Source organism: Leucoraja erinacea, chromosome 11 (genome assembly GCF_028641065.1).
Source record: "Leucoraja erinacea ecotype New England chromosome 11, Leri_hhj_1, whole genome shotgun sequence".
Taxonomy (NCBI): Eukaryota; Metazoa; Chordata; class Chondrichthyes; order Rajiformes; family Rajidae; genus Leucoraja; species Leucoraja erinaceus.
In genome coordinates, this window is record NC_073387.1 from 23,210,844 (window position 1) to 23,232,645 (window position 21,802).

Consider the following 21,802-nt stretch of genomic DNA (forward strand, 5'->3'; position numbering starts at 1 on the left):
AGTGTGAATGGGTGAATGATGGTGGGCGTGGACTCCGCGGGCTAAGGGGCCTGTTTTAATGCTGTGTCTCTAAACTAAAAACATGAGGGCATAGCTTTGTGGGAGGAGGAAAGTTTAAAGGACATATGTGAGGCAGGTTTTTTTTACACAGCATCTTAAAATAGTGGCGAGGTGCTATATGTTCCTGCTCAGCTATATTTTCCCAGTATACTTGTTTAATACAATAATTATTTAGTTACAGGGTCATAGAACTATACAGCAGAGAAACAGGCCTTCGGCCCACCTTGTCCATGCTGACCAAGTTGGCAGTCTAGGCTGGATCTATTTACTTGCATTTGGTCCGTATCCCTCAACGACAGTAGTGTGCTAAAGCAGAGTGAAAATTCACAGCGTGGCCTTTCCAAACGCAGCATGAATGGGTGTAAATAACAGATGCTGCACACAAATATAATTGTCAGTGTGGATGATACATTTTCAAGGTGATGTATGACTGTCGAGATACAGCAGGAACATTTAGCACTGCACCACTATTTTAAGACTGTAAAAAAAACCTTGCCTTTAAACATCTCCTTTAAACTCCCACAAAGCTATGTGGTGCATAGGGCGGCACAGTGGCACAGCGGTAGTGTTAATGCCTTACAATGCCAGAGACCCGGATTTGTTCTTGACTACAGTAGCTGACTCTACGGAGCTTGCAAGTTCTCCCTGTGACCGTAGGGGTTTTTTCCATTTTCCTCCCACATCCCAAAGATGTGCAAGTTTGGTGGCCGATTAGGAAAGGGGGAGATGCAAACAGACCTGGGTGTCATGGTACACCATTCATTAAAAGTAAGCATGCAGGTGCGGCAGGCACTGAAGAAGGCGAATGGTATGTTAGCATTCATAGCAAAAGGATTTGAGTATAGGAGCAGGGAGGTTCTACTGCAGTTGTACAGGGTCCTGGTGAGACCACACCTGGAGTATTGCGTACAGTTTTGGTCTCCTAATCTGAGGAAGGACATTCTTGCCATAGAGAGAGTACAGAGAAGGTTCACAAGACTGATTCCTGGGATGTCAGGACTTTCATATGAAGAAAGACTGGATAGACTCGGTTTGTACTCGCTAGAATTTAGAAGTTTGAGGGGGAATCTTATAGAAACTTACAAACTTCTTAAGGGGTTGGACAGGCTAGATGCAGGACGATTGTTCCCGATGTTGGGGAAGTCCAGAACAAGGGGTCACAGTTTAAGGATAAAGGGGAAATCTTTTAGGACCGAGATAAGGAAAACATTTTTCAGACAGAGAGTGGTGAATCTGTGGAATTCTCTGCCACAGAAGGTAGTTGAGGCCAGTTCATTGGCTATATTTAAGAGGGAGTTAGATATGGCCCTTGTGGCTAAAGGGATCAGGGGGTATGGAGAGAAGGCAGGTACAGGATACTGAGTTGGATGATCAGCCATGATCATATTGAATGGCGGTGCAGGCTCGAAGGGCCGAATGGCCTACTCCTGCACCTATTTTCTATGTTTCTATGTAGGTTAGTGTCCCTAGAGCATAGGATAGAACCAGTGTTGGTGAGGCTGCATTTAGAGTATTGTGTTGAATTTTGGATATCATGTTATAAGAAAGATATCAAGCTGGAAAGGGTGCTGAAAGGATGTTGCTCGACTTGAGGCCCTGAGCTATGGGGAGAGGTTGAGCAGGCTAGGACTCTATTCCTTAGAGCGCAGGAGGATGAATTGTCTTTCTGATGTGGGAGGAAACCAGAGCACCCGGTGAAAACCCACACGGTCACTGGGAGAACATACAAACTCGGTATAGATAGCAACCGAGGTTAAGATAGAACTTGGGCCTCTTGTGCTGTAAGGCAGCAACTCCACTGCTTCATCACTGTGACGCCCCTAAGTGCGTTTAAATCGCGCAGGAATGCAGCGGGCGCTTGTGTGAACTTGCTCTAACTTTCCAGAGCAGCTGTGGCGTATAAATCATCCCAGCACTTCCCTTTCAAACGCCTGACCTCACTCGCTGTCATGTGATTGCCAGTACTTCCAGCCTGAAGCAGAATTAAATTGTTAGAAGACAAAGGGAAAAAAATAAGAAATCAAGAAAGAAATGTTTGCAAATTTTAATCATTTTGTGTTTTAAAATCCGCCCTCTATTCGTTTTAGTTGCTATGTTTCTTTTGGATCGGCACTATGGATCAGCTGCTAGAGCTGCTGCCTCACAGCGCTGGAGTCCCTGGTTCAATCCCGGTCTCACGTGCTGTCTGTGTGTGGAGTTTGCTCCTTCTCCCCGTAACCGCATGGGTTTCCTGCCGGTGTTCCGAATTCCTCCCACGTCCCAGAGGCGTGCAGGTTTGTAGGCCAATTGGCCTCTGTAAATTGCCCCGAGTGTGTACAGAGTGGATGAGAAAGTGGGATTACATGGAACTAGTGTGAATGGGTGATCGATGGTCGGTGTGGAATTGCTGGGCTGAAGGGTCTGTTCCCATGCTGTATATCCAAACTATAAAACAAACAAAAAACAGAGACCATAGCTTTGTGGGAGGGGCAAAATTTAAAGGACAAGTGCGAGGCAGTTTTTTTCCCCACAGAACGTTAAAATAGTGATGTGGTACAAAATGTAATCCATGTTGGTGAACTATTATTAAGCATACATAAATGTATTGGTCTAGACAGGTTTATTATTGTCATGTTTACCGAGGTGCGGTGGAAAGCTTTGTCTTACATGCTGCCCAATCAGACCAGGCAATACTATACATAGATATAATCAAATCAAACTCGTGCAACAGGTAGAACAAAGGGGAAGATACAGAGTGCAGAATATAGTTCTCAGCATTGTAGCACACCAATTCGAGAGACAAAGTGCAAGGTCCATAAGCTAGTACCCTAGCTTATGGAAGGACTGTTCAGAAACCTGATAACAGAGGGGAAGAAGCTGTTCCTGAGTGGAGCTCAATTTATTGGGTCAAAATATAATTGGGTCGATAGGACTGCTTGTACAATTGGCTTGTAAGATGTAACACTTTAACTTGTAAGATGAATGTATCTTCTTCAAACCTCATGAATAAGGATACAAATCTAGCAACAATGTGACATTTGACAGTCACATTATTGCAACATTGTCTTGTATGACCATGCAAAATGACATTATTGCAGTGACCTCCTTGTAGATGATTCCTTTGCTCAGGCTTACTTCCGTGACTCTTGTCAGAAGAATCTTTAGTTTAGTTTCGTTTAGAGATAGTGCGGAAACAGGCTCTGTGGCCCACCGAGTCCATGCCGACCAGCGATTACCCCGCACGCTAGCACTATCCTACCCACTAGGGACAATTTACAATTCTTACTGAAGCCAATTAACCTACAAACCTGTTCGCCTTTGGAGTGTGGGAGGAAACCAGAGCACCAGGAGAAAACGCACGTGATCAAAGGGAGTATGTACAAACTCCACACAGGCAGCACCCAAAGTCAGGATCGAACCCGGGTCTCTGGAAGGGAGCTGGAAGGGAGCAACTACCGCTGAGCCACCAATCCGCCCCTAGTCCTTTTTATTCTTATTGCAAGGGTCTTCATTGGTGGAAAAGTGAAGGTTTCTGTTCCAAGGGGTGGTGGTGGAGGCAGATATGATCCATATTCTCCAGAGACGCTGTCTGACCAACTGAAATATTTAGGGTAAGCTGGGGTACTGTTTAATTCACCTCTTCCCCATTGTGGACATTGGACTATCTCTGGAACTGGTGCACTACAATGGTGGGAACTATGCCCCGCGCTCTGTATCATCCCCTTTGCTCTATCTGAAAATAGAAACAAAATGCTGGAGTAATTCAGCAGGACTGGCAGCATCTCTGGGGAGAAGGAATGGGTGACGTTTCGGGTCGAGACCCTTCTTCAGACCTATGCTCTACCTATTGTACTTGAGTTTGACTTGATTGTATTTATGTACAGTGTTATCCTATGCGATCGGATAGCATGCAAAGCAAAAGTTTTCACTGTTCCTCAGTACACGGGACAATAATAAACCTAAACCTAAAGAGTTGTATTTTTTAATAGAACTTTTCCTGTTAAAATCATACTTTCCAAATACTAGTGGCGTTGAGCGGGTACCCACAGGATATATGTTGCAGCAGGAAATTTCTCTTCTTGTATCGTAGAGAATATTATTCTCGACTATTCTCCAGCACTTTGTATCTTTGTTTGCAGATATGATGATTGTGTGTACCCAGATCTGGTCAGCCCCAATTACAGGAGGGATGTGGAGGCCTTGGTGAGGGTGCAAAGAGGTTAATGGGAATGCTGGCTGGATTAGAGGGTATTAACGACAGGGAGAGGATGGACAAACGTGGATTGTTATCTCTGGAATGCTGGAGGTTGATGGGAGACATGGTGGATGTATATAACATTATGAGAGGCATAGATAGGGTAGACAGTCAGAACTTTTTTCCCAGGGTGGAAATGTCCAGAGGGCACAGCTTTAAGGTGAGAGGGGCAAAGTTTAAAGGTGATTGCGAGGGGGCTAGTGACTTTTGCATAGAGTGTTGTGGGTTCCTGGAACACGTTACATGGTGGAGGAGGTGGCTGGTGGTGGAGGTAGATACGATCGTGGCGTTCATGAGGCTTTCGGATATACATGGAATGGATTGATGTGGATCACGTGCAGGCAGAGGAGATTAGTTCATCATGTTCATCACGGATATTGTGGGTCCAAGGTCCTAGTCCTGTACTGTACTGTTCAATGGGCGACGTTTCGGGTCGAGACCCTTCTTCAGACTGATCAGAAGGTCTCGGCTCGAAACGCCACCCATTCCTTCTCTCCAGAGATGCTGCCTGTCCCGCTGAGTTGCTCCAGCATTTTGTGTCCACCTTTGATTTAAACCAGCATCTGCAGTTCCTTCCTACACACTGCACTGTTCTATGTTGTAATGAATATAATGGATTAAGAAATGTGATAATAAGTTCATGTCATAGGAGCAGAAGTAGGCCATTCGGTCCATCTAGTCTACTCCACGATTCAACCGGTTGATCTATTAGCCCCATTCTCCTGCCTTCTCCCCCTTACCAATCGTATCTGTCAATCTCCACCTTAAAACACTTAATGACTTGGCCTCCACAGACGTCTATGGCAATGTATTCCATGTGGCATTAACGGAGGCATTATTCGTTCATAACTTTAGTGCTCCAACAGAGACGACCCATCAACAGTCTAAACTCCAAGCCCTTCCCCACAACACACCCGGGGGGCTGTGAATCCATATGTTCTTCAATAGATCAATCTAAATACCCTCTGAGTAGAAGCATTATTTATTCAAGAACTGTTCTAAATTATTGCATTACTTGAAATATGTTTCCTGTGCATTATTGATCTGGTGCAATGGTCAGGGATGTACCTGACCGTAATCATTCAATCCGTTAAACTTCTCTTTTAATCTCCTCCACTTCAAGAGTCAAGAGTGTTTAAGTGTCATATCCACACACACCAGAATAATGAAATTCTTACTTGCTGGGCGTGAAAACAGGCCCATCGGCCCACCAGGTCCATGCCGACCTGGTCACACTAGCTCTCTGTTATTGCACTTTCTCATTCACTCCCTACACGCTTGGGGCAATTTACAGAAACTGAATAACCTACAAACCCGCAAGCCTTTGGGATGTGGGAGGAAACCAGAGCGCCTGGAGAAAGCTCTTGTGGTCACAGTGAGAAAGTATGAAACTCCGCATAGGCAGCACCCGAGGGCATGATCGAACACTGGTCTCTGGTGCTGTAAGGCAACAGGTCTTCTGCCACATCTAATCTGCCTGCACGTGATCTATATCCCTCCATTCCCTGCATATCCATGCACCTATCCTGAAGCCTCTTAAACGCTATTATCGTATTTGCCTTCACCATCACCCCTGGCAGCACGTTCCACTTGCGGTAATCCAAGTGTAGTCAACCATTTCATTACAAAGTCTCTTCAGGGTCACAGTTGAATTTGACATTCGAACTGTCAACCCACTATTCTACGTGTCTCTCTAGTTATTAACATATTAACTTGTGAGGCCACATGCAGAGAATTGTGTTCAGTTTTGGGCATCACACATAGATACATAGACAATAGGTGCAGGAGTGGGCCATTCGGTCCTTCAAGCCAGCGCCGCCATTCAATGTGATCATGGCTGATCATCCACAATCAGGACCCCGTTCCTGCCTTCTCCCCATATCCCTTGATTCCGCTAGCCCAAAGAGCTCTATCTAATTTTTTTTTAAATTCATCCAGTGAATCAGCCTCCACTGCCTTCTGAGGCAGAGAATTCCACAAATTCACAACCCTCTGGGAGAAAACGTTGTTCCTCATCTCAGTTCTAAATGGCCTACCCCTTATTCTTAAACTGTGGACCCTGGTTCTGGTCTCCCCCAACATTGGGAACATATTCCCTACATCTAGCGTGTCCAATCCCGTAATAATTTTATATGTTTCTATAAGATACCCTCTCATCCTAAATTCCAGTGAATAAAATCCCAGTCGTTCCATTCTTTCATCATATGACAGTCCCGCCATCCCGGGAATTAACCTTGTGAACCTATGCAGCAGTCCCTCAATAGCAAGAATGTCCTTTCTCAAATTAGGAGATCAAAACTGCACACAATACTCCAGGTGTGGTCTCATCAGGGCCCTGTACAACTGCAGAAGGACATATTTGTTCCTATGCTCAACTCCTCTCATTATGAATGCCAACATGCCATTAGCTTTCTTCACTGCCTGCTGTACCTGCATGCTTACTTTCAGTGACTGATGTACATGGACACCCAGTTCTCATTGTATTCCTGTCCAAGTCACCCTGCACCCTTATAGCATCCTCTTCACAGTTCAAACTGCCACCCAGCTTTGTGTCATCTGCAAATTTGCTAATGTTACTTTTAATTCCTTATCTAAATCAATAATCTATATTGTAAATAGCTGTGGGCCCAGCACTGAACCTTGCGGCACCCCACTAGTCACTGCCTTCCATTCTGAAAGTGACCCGTTAATCCCTACTCTTTGTTTCCTGTCTGCCAACCAAATTTCTATCCATGTCAATACAATGTCAATGTGCTCTAATTTTGCCCACAAATCTCCTGTGTGGGACCTTATGAAAGGCTTTCTGAAAATCCAGGTACTTTCATTCTACATTCACTGGTTTTACCCTGTCCATTTCACTTCTTACATCCTCAAAAAATTTCAGAAGATTAGTCAAGTTCGATTGACTCCATCATCTTCCCCACCACTGATGTCTGGTTAACTGGTCTATAATTCCTTTCTCTCTCCCTCATTTCTTAAAAAGTGGGATAACATTAGCTACCCTCCAATCTACACGAACTGATACAGAATCTATAGAACATTGGAAAATGATTCCCAATGTGTCCATAATTCCCTGTTCACCTCATCTGCCATTTCCTTGCTCTCCACAATACATTCACCTGTTTCTGTCTTCAAGGGACCCACATTTGTTGTAACTAATAAGCATGTTATAGGAAAGATATTGTCAAGCTGGGAAGGGTGCAGAGAAGATAAGCAAGGGTATTGCTAGGTCTCGAAGACCTGAGCTATAGGGACAGGTTGAGCAGGCTATTCCTTGGAGCGCAAGAGGATGAGGGGTGATCTTATAGAGGTGTACAAAATCATGATCTCATAAATTATGACAGTCTTGCCCAGAGTAGGGGAATCGAGAACCCGAGGGCATAGGTTTAAGGTGAGGGGGAAGACTTAATAGGAACCCGAGGGGTACCCTTTTTTTACACAAAGGGTGGTCGTTGTATCGTTTAGGCAGGTACTATTGTAACGTTTAAGAAACATTTAAACAGGTAGGATAGGTTTAAAGGGATATGGGCCAAACGCAGGCAGGAGGGACTAGTGCTGATGGGACATGCTGATCGATGTGGGCAACGGTCATTTCTGTGTTTTGTGACAATGAACTTAACTTCGGAAGCAGCGTGTGCAATTAAATCCCTTTTAAACATCTCTGGGCTACCTCTATCCTCATTAAATATCTGTTGTTCTATCTTTCAAAATTGCACAATGTTTCCTGTTGCCAACCAAATTTCTATCCATGTCAATACAATGTCAATGTGCTCTGGATAGAATTTTAAAATCAAATTTACAATGAAAAAACTCCTCAACTGAACCCATTTGGCCCATGCGTCATGTGCCAGTATAAAATTTAATTTGCTATTAATCTGTTCAAACTAATTGAAGGAATGCCAACTCTCTTTAATATAATCTTAATTTAGAGTTGGCTGCAAAATTAAAAAGATTGAATAGTTTCAATAGTTTATAAACACTATTCAATAGTTTATTTGATAGATCAGAATATTCAGGAAAGACTCTGTACCCACATCCACCTTTTCTCCTCAATCCTCTTTGCCCCACCTAGACGCATACCATTTTGCCCTTCCCCCTTCCCCCAACACGTCCCACTTCCATTCCTTCCTCTAGCTTCACATTTCGCACATCTTCCTTCTCTCCTCATCTCACAATTTTTGTCTTTTCATCTCTGGCCTTTGTCCAACCATCTGCCTATCAACCTCTTGCCTCCTCCCCCGTATCCACCTTTCACTGGCCAGGCTTTGTCTGGCCCCTTCCTCTTTTCCAGGTTTCTCCCTACCCCCACCACTACAATCAGTCTGAAGAAGGGTCACCTACCTAAAATGTTTAAGAAGGAACTGCAGATGCTGGAAAATCAAAGGTAGACAAAAGTGCTGGAGAAACTCAGCAGGTGCAGCAGCATCTATGGAGCGAAGGAAATAGGCAATGTTTCGGGCCGAAACCCTTCTTCAGACCTTCAGTCGGAGATTACCTTAATTTGGCATCATGTTTGGACATTGTGGGCTGAAAGGCTGGCTGTTGTGCTGTATTGTTCTATGTTCTATGACACAAATACTCATTGTCATACAGGTGAAGTGTTCCATTACTGTGACTACTGCATGGACAAGAAACGTCTCCTTCCCTGAAAATACCACAGGAACATGTGACCTGATGCAAGGGACAAATACGTCTCCAACAACACAAGCCAGCGACCATCAGCACTGGTAAGTCCAAGTCATCATATCAAGCAAATCAAGGGTCAAGAGTCAAGAATGTTTTATTGTCATAAGTCCCAAACAAAACAATGAGATTCTTACTTGCCGTAGCACAACAGATATGTAAACATAGTATTCGGTAAACAATGTAATAAATGAAAAGAAGTTCAGTTGTGTGTGTGTGTGTATATATATATATATATTTACGTGTGTGTGAGTGTGTCTATATGTGTCACACACACACACACACACACACACACACACACACACACACACACACACACACACACACACACACACACACACACACACACACACACACACACACACACACACACTATAAAACAGAGTTTGCACATTCTCCCTTTGACCGTGGGTGGGTTTTCTCCGGGTGCGCCAGTTTCCTCCCACACTCCAAAGATGTACAGGCTTGTAATGAAATGAAATGAAATGATTCAATTTATTGTCATTGTCAGTGTACAGTACAGAGACAACGAAATGCATTTTTAGCATCTCCCTTGAAAGGGAGACACAGGGCGTCGCGGTGTGCCCGCGCCTGCAAGGTAATTGGCCTCGGTATAATTGTAAATTGTTTCATAGTGTGTAGGATAGTGCTAGTGTACGAGGTGATCATTGGTCGGACTAGACTTGGGCTGAAGTGCCTGTTGCTGTGCTGTATCTCTAAAGTCTAAAGTAATTGTTCCTTGTGAAAAAAATGAGGATTGATTCCTCATTCCTATGTTGCATAGAAGACTCTGGTTGTCTAATTCTCTCCTTCAACAGTAAAACTCTCTGCAGTTGTGATCAAAGAGTTCTGGGAGTCTGGTGCTACTGAATTATTCAGGGAGAAGTGTGATGGCTGGTGATAAGCAGATAAATCATATGTCAACTATTATCAAAACCACAGGAGGATATGAATTCTTTCCAATGTAATACTGTACAATGAGCATTTGACGGCACTGTGCCTGGACTAGCTGGAATTTAGAAGGATGAGAGAGTATTGAAACTTATCGAATAGTGAAAGGCCTGGATAGAGTGGATGTGAAGAGGATGTTTCCCTAGTGGGAGATTCTAGGACCAGAGTGCACAGCCTCAGAATAGAAGGGCATATCTTGAAAGGAGATGAGGAATTAATTTTGTCAGTGGGTGGTGAATCTGTGGAATTCATTGCCACAGTCGGCAATGGAGGCCAAATCATTGCATATTTTTTAAGCGGAGATTGACAGATTAGTAGATTCTTGACTAGTACGGGCGTCAAGGATTATGGGGAGAAAGCATGGGATTGGGAGGGAAAGATAGATCAGTCGTGATTGAATGGTGGAGTAGACTTGATGGGCCTAATTCTTCTAGAACTTATAGAAACATAGAAACATAGAAATTAGGTGCAGGAGTAGGTCATTCGGCCCTTCGAGCCTGCACCGCCATGCAATATGATCATGGCTGATCATCCAACTCAGTATCCCGTATGACTCAGTATGAATCCTATGATGATAGACACAAAAAGCTGGAGTAACTCACCGGGTCAGGCAGCATCTCGGGAGGAAGAATAGGTGACGTTTTGGGCTGGAACCCTTCTTCATATTCTTAGACAGGTACATGGGCAAGTAAAGTTTAGAAGGATATGGGACAAATGCAGGCATATTGGACTAGCTTAGATGGGGCATTTGGGTTAGTATGAACAAGTTGGGCCAAAGGGCATGTTTCAGTGCTGTATGACTCTATGACTCTTCCTACACTCAGGGTCTTTCTGATGAGCTGAACAATGTAAGATCTAGGCAAAGTGACCTTAAATGTTTAGCTAAGTTTATTAGCGAATGATTAGATAAGAGCATCACTTGCATTCCTGTGGAAAATGGATAACATAATATGGCCAATGATGGAAGAACCGGTAATTATATGACTACTGGCGTCAGATAGAGTAATTACTGAATCAATGAGCTGGCCACAGATAATGGTATAATAGTGAGGTATTAAATGGGTAAGTTTCTGATGGTAGATCAGACGTTTCAAGGGTTAGTGCGGTCAACAAGACATTATTAATAACAGACTGAATGATGCTGATGGTGTACAAAAGCATGAGAGAAATAGAAGGGGCAAATGCACAGAGTCTTTTGCTCAGAATAGGGATTTCTACATGGTCAAGAAGGTGAATGGTTATGCTTGCTTCCACCAGTCCCGGCTTTCAGTATACGAGTCAGTCCGTGGGGGTGATCTTATAGAGTTGGACAAAATCATGAGAGGAATTGATAGGTTAACTGTACAGAGCCTTTTGCCCAGTGTAGGGGAATCGATAACCAAAGGACATAGGTTTAAGATGAGGGGGGAAGGTTTAATAGGAACTTGAGGGATAACTTTTTTTCCACCAAGGGGGGTGGGTGTGTGAAACATGCTGCTGGAGGAGGGGGTTGAGGTAATTCCTGTTGCAACATTTAAGAAACATTTAGACATGTGTATGGATAGGACAGATTTACAGGTATATAGGCCAAACGCAGGCAGGTGGGGCAATATTAACAAAGAGATATAAAAACAGAAACACAAAGTACTTAGCCGGTCAGGTAGCATCGATGGAGGACGTGGATAGGTAGATATGATAGTGATGTTTATGAGATGTTTAGATAGGCACATGAACAGGCAAGAAATGGAGGGATACAGACAGAGTGGGCAAATGGAACAAGTTAGATTGGCAACATGGTCAGCGCAGATATTGTGGGCAGAAGGGCCTGTTCCTGCGGTGTGCTGTCCTATGTTCAATACTGAATGCTAGGTTCGCTTCAAAAGGCTGATTCTTTTAATTTCAAATCTAAAATTTATTTTGCAATAAATAATATGTCCAAAACATAAAAACAGGCCAATGTCTTAAAACATTCTGAGTGTGTCTCTAGATTCAATAATGCTAGTGTTATATCCAGTAGTGTTAGAACCTGTCTTGATACCAAACACCCTTGCCATTCATGTGCCCCCTCTCCACCCCCTCCCAGGGGTGTTCGGTTGAGTTTAAATTAGATTAGAGTTACATCATGGAAACAGACCCTTTGCCCATGGAGTCCGTGCCGACCAACGATCACCTGTACACTACCTCTATCCTACACACCAGGAGGAAATTTACAGAAGCCAATTAACCTACAAACCTGCTCCTCGGTGTCCAGCAGCGGAAGGACTCTAGACTGTGGTTCTCCCCCACTGAGGCTTCGCATTGGAAGCACCGAGCTTCAGTTCGTCCCTCAGCACGTACTCCTGCAGTTGAGACAAGTCCGCTCCTGTCTCTGGTTTATCTGTTCATATCTTTATTTGTTTATTGATCATGAGCTTGCATTCCATCGGGTCACCTTAGAGTTATCAGTATCATCTCCACCCAGTAAACCTTCTGACAGCCCGTGTCTTATACGCTTCATGTTAGCTCGAAAGCTCAGATATTAAACACATCCCCTGGCTGTTTCAGATTATCTCCACTCCCAAGTAATTTTTATTATAATATTGCTCTTGTGACCATGTGTGCATTAGTCATAGAATCACACAGCGCGGAATCTGGCCAACTCGTCCACGCTGACCAAGATGCCCTATCTACGCTAGTCCCACTCGCCAGTGTTTGGCCCGTACCCTTCTAAACCTTGCCTATCCATGTACCTGTCCAAATCTTTTTTTAAAGACTGCTATGGTACCTTGCCTCAACTACCTCCTCTGGCAGCTCGTTCCATATACTCACCACTCTGTGTGAAAACATTTGCTCCACAGGTTCTCAGTAAATCATTTCCCTCTCGCTCTAATGCTCTCTATTTCTTGATTTCTTAACCCACGATTAAGATAGTGTGCATTTCTCCTACGTAGGTCCCTTAGGTTCCTATTAAATCTTCCCCCTCTCACCTTAAACCTATGTCCTCCAGTTCTTGATTCCCCTGCCCTACGTAAAAGACTGTGCATTCACCCTATGAATTCCCCTCAAATTTTATACAAATTATTTTCCATTGCCAGAAGGCCCTGTTTCTATGCTGTTATGTAATGTTTATGATTTTAACACATCTGTTGTGCAATGCTCCGTTCCAGAGGGTGAATATTAAGGTTGAAACAAAGCTGGTTCCAATTTCCTCGTGCGACGAGTTTTCACTCCTCGTTGAGGAGACTGTGCCGGGTCACCACTGAAGCACTTCCAGCAACAAGTACACTTTGCAGCTGTGTCTAGGTGCCAAGGGACTCTTGCACGCCGATCCACACTTCCACACAACACCTGACAGCAAAGCCTGCTTCCTCCCCTTAATGATTTTGGCTGAGACTGTTCAGTTGCAAGATTACAATCTTAAAATCTAATTTTAAAATGTTAAGGATGAGGGCGATTAACATTTGATTGTTTGTTGCTGGTTTTAGGTTTAGGTTTATTATTGTCACATGTGCCAAATATATTATTATTATTATTGTTATTATTTTTGTAATGTGTACCGATAACCCCCTTTTTTTAACTCAAAATGGCAGCATCCTTTTTCTCCAGAGATGCTGCCTCTTTGTGTCTTCCTTTGGCCTAAATCAGCATCTGCAGTTCTTTGCTTCTACAGTTTAGTTTAGTTTATTATTGTGACGTGTACCAAGGTACAGTGAAAAGTGTTTTAGTTGCATGCTATCCAGTCAGCAAAAACACTATACATGATTACAATCAATCCATTTACAGTGTATAGATACATGATAAGGGAATAATGTTTAATGCAAGGTAAAGTCAGATTAAAGATAGTTGATAGTCTCCAAAGAGGTAGATGAGAGGTCAGGACCGCTCTCTAATTGGTGAGAGGATAGTTCAGTGTTCATGATGGTCTGTGTTGTGTCCACAATTTCTGCAATTTCTTGCTATCTTGGATGGAGCTGTTGGTTTGGTTTAGTTTAGTATTGTTTAGTTTATCATGTGTACCAAGGTAAACTGAAAAGCTTTTGCTTGCGTGCAATTCAGACAAAGAAAGATTATATATAAATATAATCAACCCATCTATAGTGCACAGATACAGGATAAAAGGTACAACATTCAGTGCAAGATATAACATTGAAGTCTGATTAAAGATAGTTCAAAGATCACCAACGAGGTAGGTGAGAGCGTGCTCTAGCGGATAAGAGGAAATGAAAGTGAAAAGCTTTGCTTTGCAGCTATCCACAGATCAGACATACCATACATAGATGCAACCACTGCAAACTTAAGTGCAGTAGGGAGGGCAAAGGGGAAGATACAGAGTGGAGAATATAATTCTGAGCATTGTAGTGCATCAGATGAAGCAGACAAAAATGCTGGAGAAACTCAGCGGGTGAGGTAGCATCTATGGAGAAAAGGAAATAGGCAACGTATCATGTCGAGACCCTTCTTCAGATTGAAGAAAGGTCTCGACCCGAAACGTTGCCTGTTTCCTTCTTGATAAGTTTCAAAGTGATCCTCCTCATCCTTCTGAACTCCAAACTTATGGTCATATATCCTGATAAGTAAAGAATGAGTACAACAGATATGTAAATATTGTACTCTCTATACACCATAATACACATACACACTATATAGAGTGTGGAGAGGATATTTCCAGTAATAGGAGTGTCTCGGACCAGAGCGCACAGCCTGAGAATAAAGGGATGCACCTTTAAAAAGATGAGTAAAAATTTCTTCAGCCAGAGGTTGGTGAATCTGTAGAGTTCATTGCCGCAGACGGTGGTGGAGGTCAAGTCATTGGGTGTCTTTAAGCCAGAGATTAACGATTCTTGATTAGTAAAGGTGTCAAATGTTACAGGGAGAAGGCAGGAGAATGGGGTTGAGAGGGAAAGATATATCAGCCATGATCCAAGGGCGGAATAGACTCAATGGGCCGAATGGCCTAATTCTGCTCCTCTGACATGAATTTATGACCTTATGAACAATAAAACACACTTCCTGACTCTCTTGCTTGTTCTGTGTAGTGGAAGATGTTTTACTGAATTGAATATTCAAATCATACGTTGAACATTTTTTTGCCACTGATATTGTGTTTGCGATGCGTAGTAAGACGCACGTGTGTGATAATGACAATGAGAGATCACGTCCGTCGCTTGCCGTATTTAATTAGGTCAATGCATTTATTTTATGATTTGCTAGCTGTTTTTATCTGACAGAGCTCCCAAGGCTCTCTGGGGACGACAAGATAGGCTGCTAATTTAAATTCAGACATTGGCACGAGCATTTAATTGAGGCGAGAACAAATGCAATCATTGGATGTTTTATAAACATTTTGAAGCTGGTCTCAAAGATTAAACCAGCACTAATTAGTTTCTTGAAGTCAATGTGCATTGATGGACATTTGCCTCTGAGCCAGGCTATAGATACTTCAAGGATTCAAGACCGAGAATAGGTACTTCATCTCAAGAGGCAAGAGTGTTTGGAGATACAAGGAACTGCAGATGCTAGTTTGCCAAATAGGGCACAAGGTGCTGGAGTAACTCAGCGGGGCAGGCACCATGTTTGGAGAATATGAAGAGGAGGCAGTTTGTGTCGGGACCCTTTCTCAGACTGTCATTAATAGTCATGGGTACCGTAAATGGACCAATGAAATTCTAACTTGCAGCAGCATAACAAACTTGAAAACACCACCGGACACAAAATGCTGGAGTAACTGGGTGCGTCTCTGGAGAATATGGGAGGTGACATATCAGGTTGAGACTCTGCTTTGGACTGATTGTAAGGTTGTGGGGGGGAGGGGAAAGCTGCAAGAGTGAAGGGGCAGGACAAAGTGAGGCAGGTCATCGGTGAACACAGATGATGGGGGGGGGGGGGGGGGTGGTTTAATCGGCAGATGGTTGGACAACAGCCACAGATGAACAGACAGAAGGTGTAAGGCAAAAGGATTAGAGAGTTGTGAATTGTGTAGCTAGAGGATTGATGAGGTGCCAATTGTTTAGGAATGTAGGTGGAGGAGGAGGAGGGAGGGCAGAGACAGCAAGGACAGCCTTGGTTTATGGGTGGGGAAAGAAAAGGGGGGGGGGGGGTAATGCAGGAGAAAGAGGGGGGGGGGGGTTAGATCTGATGAGTTCAGTTCGATCATGTGTCTTTTACTGACGACAGAATGAATAAGCAGCGCTGGATTGACAACAGGAACAACACCTAAAGTCTTTCAGTGTTCTATTCACCTTCTAATATACCGTGAACAATTACAGTATGAATAACAACAGTCAATGGACAATAAAATAAACATTTCTCTCCCTTAACTCCTCTCCAGTGTTTCCAATAGATTGTTTAACCTGGTATTCCATACAGTAATTCGATAAACTCAGTTTGTATTTTTTAATAATAAGTATGATATTTGAAATTCACGACCTAAACAATCATCATACAAGTCTGGGGTTTCAGTCCGAAACATTGCCTATTGATCAGTCTGAAGAAGGGTTTCGGCCCGAAACGTTGCCCATTTCCTTTGATCCATAGATGCTGCCTCACCCGCTGAGTTTCTCCAGCATTTTTGTCTACCTTCGATTTTCCAGCATCTGCAGTTCCTTCTTAAACATTGTACAAGTCTTATTCTCTTTAGACTTTAGATTTTAGAGTGTAGTGTAGATGGTGTCGATGGTGGGGAGTCTGGTCTGTGGGATGGACTGGGCTACATGTACAACTCTCTGCAATTTCTTATAGTCTTGAGCAGAGCTGTTCCCAAACCAAGCTGTGACGCAACCCAACAGTACGTTTCCTATGGAGCATCTACAGAGGTTCGTAAGAATCATTGGAGACATGCCGAGTTTCCTCAGTCTCCTGAGGAAATAAAGGCATTAGTGTGCCTTTATGGTTGTCCCTTGAGATCACGACAGTGTGGCAGGTGACAGTGCGATGGAGTTGTGTACTCTGTGCAGCTTGATAGAGATTGCCGTGCTTTGTACAATCTGACTGTTTAGTGTAGTGTCCATTATTTTGGAGATACAGGCCCTTCAGCCCACTGTCAAAACTGGCCCTTCGGCCCACCGACTCCATGCCGATCATCCTGACACCAGTTCTATCCTACACCCGAGGGGCAATTTACTGAAGCCAATTAACCTACAAAGCCGCACGTCTTTGGGATGTGGGAGGAAACCGTAGCACCGGAGAAAACCCACAGGAAGAACGTGCAAACTCCACACACACACACACACACACAGCACCTGAGGTCATGATTGAACCCGAGTCTAGGGCGCTGTGTGGCAGCAACTCTACCACTGCGCCACCGTGCCACCTGACTGCTGTAACTCTGCAGTGATTGTACTTTGCAAGTCTCCATGCTCTGATAACCTTTGGAGACCTCTGCAACCTTAGACATTGTCTGCTGCTTGATAACCCGATAGGTATTGATATACGCTGCACGACTGATTAAAATCGCTCATTGTTCAGCTCGGTGCAAGTGAGCTGTGAGTGAAAATTGACGTTTAGTCTTGTTTCTGCACAACGATCCAACCACAGATCCTCAGAGAGTGTCCTTGCCAAGATATTTTTTTAATCTAAATTAACTACCTGTTATTTTCCAGTCAATGTTTTGGCTGGCTTTTCTGAAACAGATGTTGCGTTCTCCTCCACTAATTCATCATCTGTGTGACCTAATCACGCTCATTCCTGTAGCTGTCTAGCCTCAACTATCTTCTCTCACCCCGCCCCTCGTTATTTCTCTGATGATTGTGATGATTAATTGAAAGATACAGCACGGGAGCCGGTCCTGCGGCCCACTGAGGCCACCACGACCATCGATCACTAGTTCTACATTATACCACTTTCTCGTCCACTCCCCTCCCTACACTCCACGCGGCAATTTACAGACGGCCAATTAAGCTGCAAACCCGCACGTCTTTTGGGATGTGGGAGGAAACCGGAGCACCCGGAGGAAATACACAAATATTATATTTATGTATAGTATTATCGGATCTGTTTGGCTGGACATGCAAAGCTTTTCACTGTCCTCTGGTACACGTGACTATGATAAACATTAACCCTGAATGTCCGCAATAGGGTAGAGGTGAATCGTGCAGTACCTAAGTTTGCGATATGTAAAGCAAAGGGGCAGATACAGAGTGCACAATATCGTTCTCAGAATTGTAGCGCATTGGTTCCAGAGACAAATATGGAAAATCAGTATGCAATATCCCTGTGGTAATCTTAGTTTAGTAGATAGTGACAGAGCATTTACTGTAAAATTAGGTTTTTGCATTCATGTTTGCTTTGCGCTTTACATGGTCATTTGCAGAAGAGGATTACTAATCTCCCGCTGTTACAGCTAATCAAGTCTTCATTCACTGTTGTTCCATCAGGAAACGCAAAACATAAAACTAAGTGCAATTACTTATTAATTAGCATTTCACATTATTTCTGTGCATTTTATGTCTGAAGATTGTTTCTTTTATGTTTTCTCGATTGCCTGTTAAAATCGTGCTCTTGTGGAAAGTATCATCGGTAGATTAGGTTTTTAAAATGCTGACAATAAAAGTAATTTTTCTGAGGCAATCTATTGCTGGAAAGATGTGTAAAATTGTAATCTCTGTTTAGACATTCTGTGTGCATGCCTCTACTTGTTTTAAATTGATGTAGTGTTTGTTCAACATCACTCACTAGCAACTGGGAAGTAGAGGCATTGAGTCAGGCAGTGTGGAAATAGGCCCTTCAGCCCAACTACTCTGTGCCGTCCAAGATGCCCCATCTATACTAGTCCCACCTGCCTGCGCTTGGCCCATATCCTTCAAAACCTTTCCTATCCATGTACCTGTCCCAATGTCTTTTACAGAGCCATAGTCTTATGCAGCGTGCAAACAGGCCCTTTGGCACAACTTGCTGACACCGACCAAGATGACCCATCTACAGTAGTCCCACCTGCCTGCGTTTGCCCCATATCCTTCCAAACCTGTCCTATCTATATACCTGTCTAATTGTTTCATAAACGTTGCAATAGTCCCTGCCTCAGCCACCTCCTCTGGCAGCTCGTTCCACACATCCACCGTCTTTTGTGTGGAAAAAGTTCCTATTCTATCAGTCCCACTTCACCCTAAACCTAAGTCCTCTGGTTCTTGATTCCCCTACTCTGGGCAAGAGACTTTGCATCTACCCAATCTATTCCTCTCATGATTTTATACAACTCAATAAGATCACCTGTTATCCTCCTGCACTCCAAGGAATAGAGTCTTAGACTGCTCAATATCTCCCTAGAGCTCAGACCATCAAGTCCTGGTAATATCCTCATAAATCTACTCTGTACCCTTTCAAACTTGACAACATCTTTACTGTAAGACATCACTCGAAATGCGGCTTCACTAACGTCTTACAGTATATAACTGAAGCATATCCTCCCAACTTCTATACTTAATACCCTGACTGAACACATTTTTTATTAATTTTCCTTGACACCTTACTTCTTATAGTATTTCAGAGAGACATTGGCCTTGCTTACATAACATGTCTGCATTTTTCTCCTGTATCTTGTCTGGATTTTTCCTGGCCCACCTTTCCCGGCCCACTGTTTGTGTCTTGCCAAAACTCCTGAGAAATACAAACTTCCTAATCATGGATCTTGGCTCCAGTCCCATAAACGAGAGTCACTGTGGGTGACAACTTATATAACTGCAACATGATCTCCCAACTTCGATACTCAATACTCTGCCTGATGAAGGCCAATATGTTCAGTGCATTTTTGACCACCTTATCTAACCACCTTAGCTGAGTTGGATGATCAGCCATGATCATATTGAATGGCGGTGCAGGCTCGAAGGGCCGAATGGCCTACTCCTGCACCTATTTTCTATGTTTCTACCTGCGACACCACCTTCAAGGAACTATGTACCTACATCCTAGATCCCTCTGCTCTGCGGCATTCCCCAGAGTCCTTCCACTCACTGTGTACATCATGCCCATGTTAGTCTTTCCAAAATGCAACACCTCACATTTCTCTGTATTAAATTCCATCAACCATTTCTCAGCCCACCTGGCCAATCGATCAAGATCATTGTAGCTCATACCCTCCAATCACCTCCTCAAGGGGTGACCTGATAGAAGTATATAAAATTATGAAAGGCATAGAAATGGTAGACAGTCACACCTTTTCCCCATTATGGGAATATCAAAGAATAGAGGCTTCACTTTAAGGTGAAAGGGGCAAAGTTTAACGATGTGTGGGGCATGTTTTATAAACAGAGGGTGGTGGGTGTCTGGAACGTGCTGCCAGGAATGGTAGTGGAGGCAGATACGATAGTGGTGCTTAAGATGCTTTTAGGAAGGCACAAAATGCAGGAATAACTCAGCAGGACAGGCAGCATCTCTAGTCGTCTCAGGTCGAGACCCTTCTTTAGCCAACTGTGTTTTTAGATAGGCACGTTGATATGCAGGGAATGGATGGACATGGAACATGCAGGGAGAGGTGTTTAGTTTATCTTGGCTTTATGTTTGGCAAGGACGTGGTGGGCCAAAGGGCCTGTTTCTGTGCCGTACTATATTCTATGACAAATACTCATTGCCGTACAGGTGAAGTGTCCCATTTGGAAATCAAATAACTGCAGATGTTGGATACTGTCAATAACATTTGGAAATGTTGAAAATACTTCCCAAGTTAGGCAGCGTCTTTGGAGAGAAAAAGACACAGAAGTATTCGAATTATTAGAATGAATGGCATGGGTGAATTGCTAACGCTGTTTCCTTCTTCATAGATGTTTCCTGGCCCATTGAGTACTTGCAGTACTTTCTGCTATTATTATGGACCTTTAAAGTGCAGGTTATGGCTGAGAATAAATTAAGAGCTTTTCAAGAAATAGTCTAAAGTAGTGAACTGGGTATTGTGTACGATTGGTATTTGATTATGCTTCTCGTAAGCAACTATTAGAAAATGAAGACAAATTATTGATTTAGTTTAGTTGAGAGCTGCAGTGTGGAAACAGGCCCTTCGGCCCACTGGGTCTGTGCTGACCAGCGATCACCTCATACACTAGCATTATCCTGTAAACTATGAACAATTTACAATCTTTACCAAAGTCAATTAATCTAGAAACCTGAACGTCTTTGGAGTGTGGGAGGAAACTGGAGCATCCAAGGAAAACCCACGCGGTCACGGGGAGAATGTACAAACTCCGTACTGGCAGACCCCCATAGTCAGGTTCGAAACCAGGTCTCTGGTGCTGTGAGGCAACCACTCCACCGCTGGTGATGAAACTGGCTGTGTGGCAGGTGAGAGTGGGGATAATTGGCAGTCAAGTTGGTGGGATATTGGAAGTAGGACAGTACAGCTCAGGAACAAGCCTTTCGGCCCACAATGTCTGTGTTGAACATGATGTCAAGACCAACTCTTATCTACCTGCACGTGATCCATATCCCCCCATTCCCTACAAATCCATGCCTATCTAAAAGTATCTTAAATGCCATCACCATTCCTGGTAGCCTTGCAGGCTTCCAGATGGTGGCCGTGGCAGGTAGAAAGAAAGGCCACTGCTGGTGAGCGAGCTGAAGCTTATCCCCGGATGGCCATAAGACATTGGTGAGACCACATTTGGAGCACTGTAAAAAACACAGTGTTGGAGTAACTCAGCGGATCACGAGTATGTTGCCAGCACTCGAGGGCATGAGCTATGGGGAGAGGTTGGGCAGGCTAGGACTTTATTCCTTGGAGTGCAGTAGGCTGAGGGGAGGTATATAAAATCATGGGGGGAATAGATAGGTTGACTGCACAGTCTTTTGCCCAGAGTAGGGGAATGAGGAACTAGAGGCCATAGCTTTATGGTGAAAGGGGAAAGATTCAATAGGATTTAATAGGTATTCTGCCAAAGATGTGCGGGATTGTCGGTTAATTAGCCCTCCATATATTTCAGTGTGTAGGGAGTG

The 21,802-nt window shown here is 43.6% G+C and overlaps 1 protein-coding gene across 4 annotated transcripts in view; it reads left to right on the forward strand.

The window, feature by feature from the left end:
• ndst1b (N-deacetylase/N-sulfotransferase (heparan glucosaminyl) 1b) overlaps nucleotides 1–21,802 on the forward strand; it is a 117,864-nt gene that overhangs the window by 26,574 nt on the left and 69,488 nt on the right. For all 4 annotated transcript variants that reach the window (XM_055642823.1, XM_055642826.1, XM_055642824.1 and 1 more), the window contains one exon: nucleotides 8,888–9,021. The gene's annotated coding sequence lies outside the window, so the exon portion shown is untranslated. The remainder of the gene's footprint in view (nucleotides 1–8,887; nucleotides 9,022–21,802) is intronic.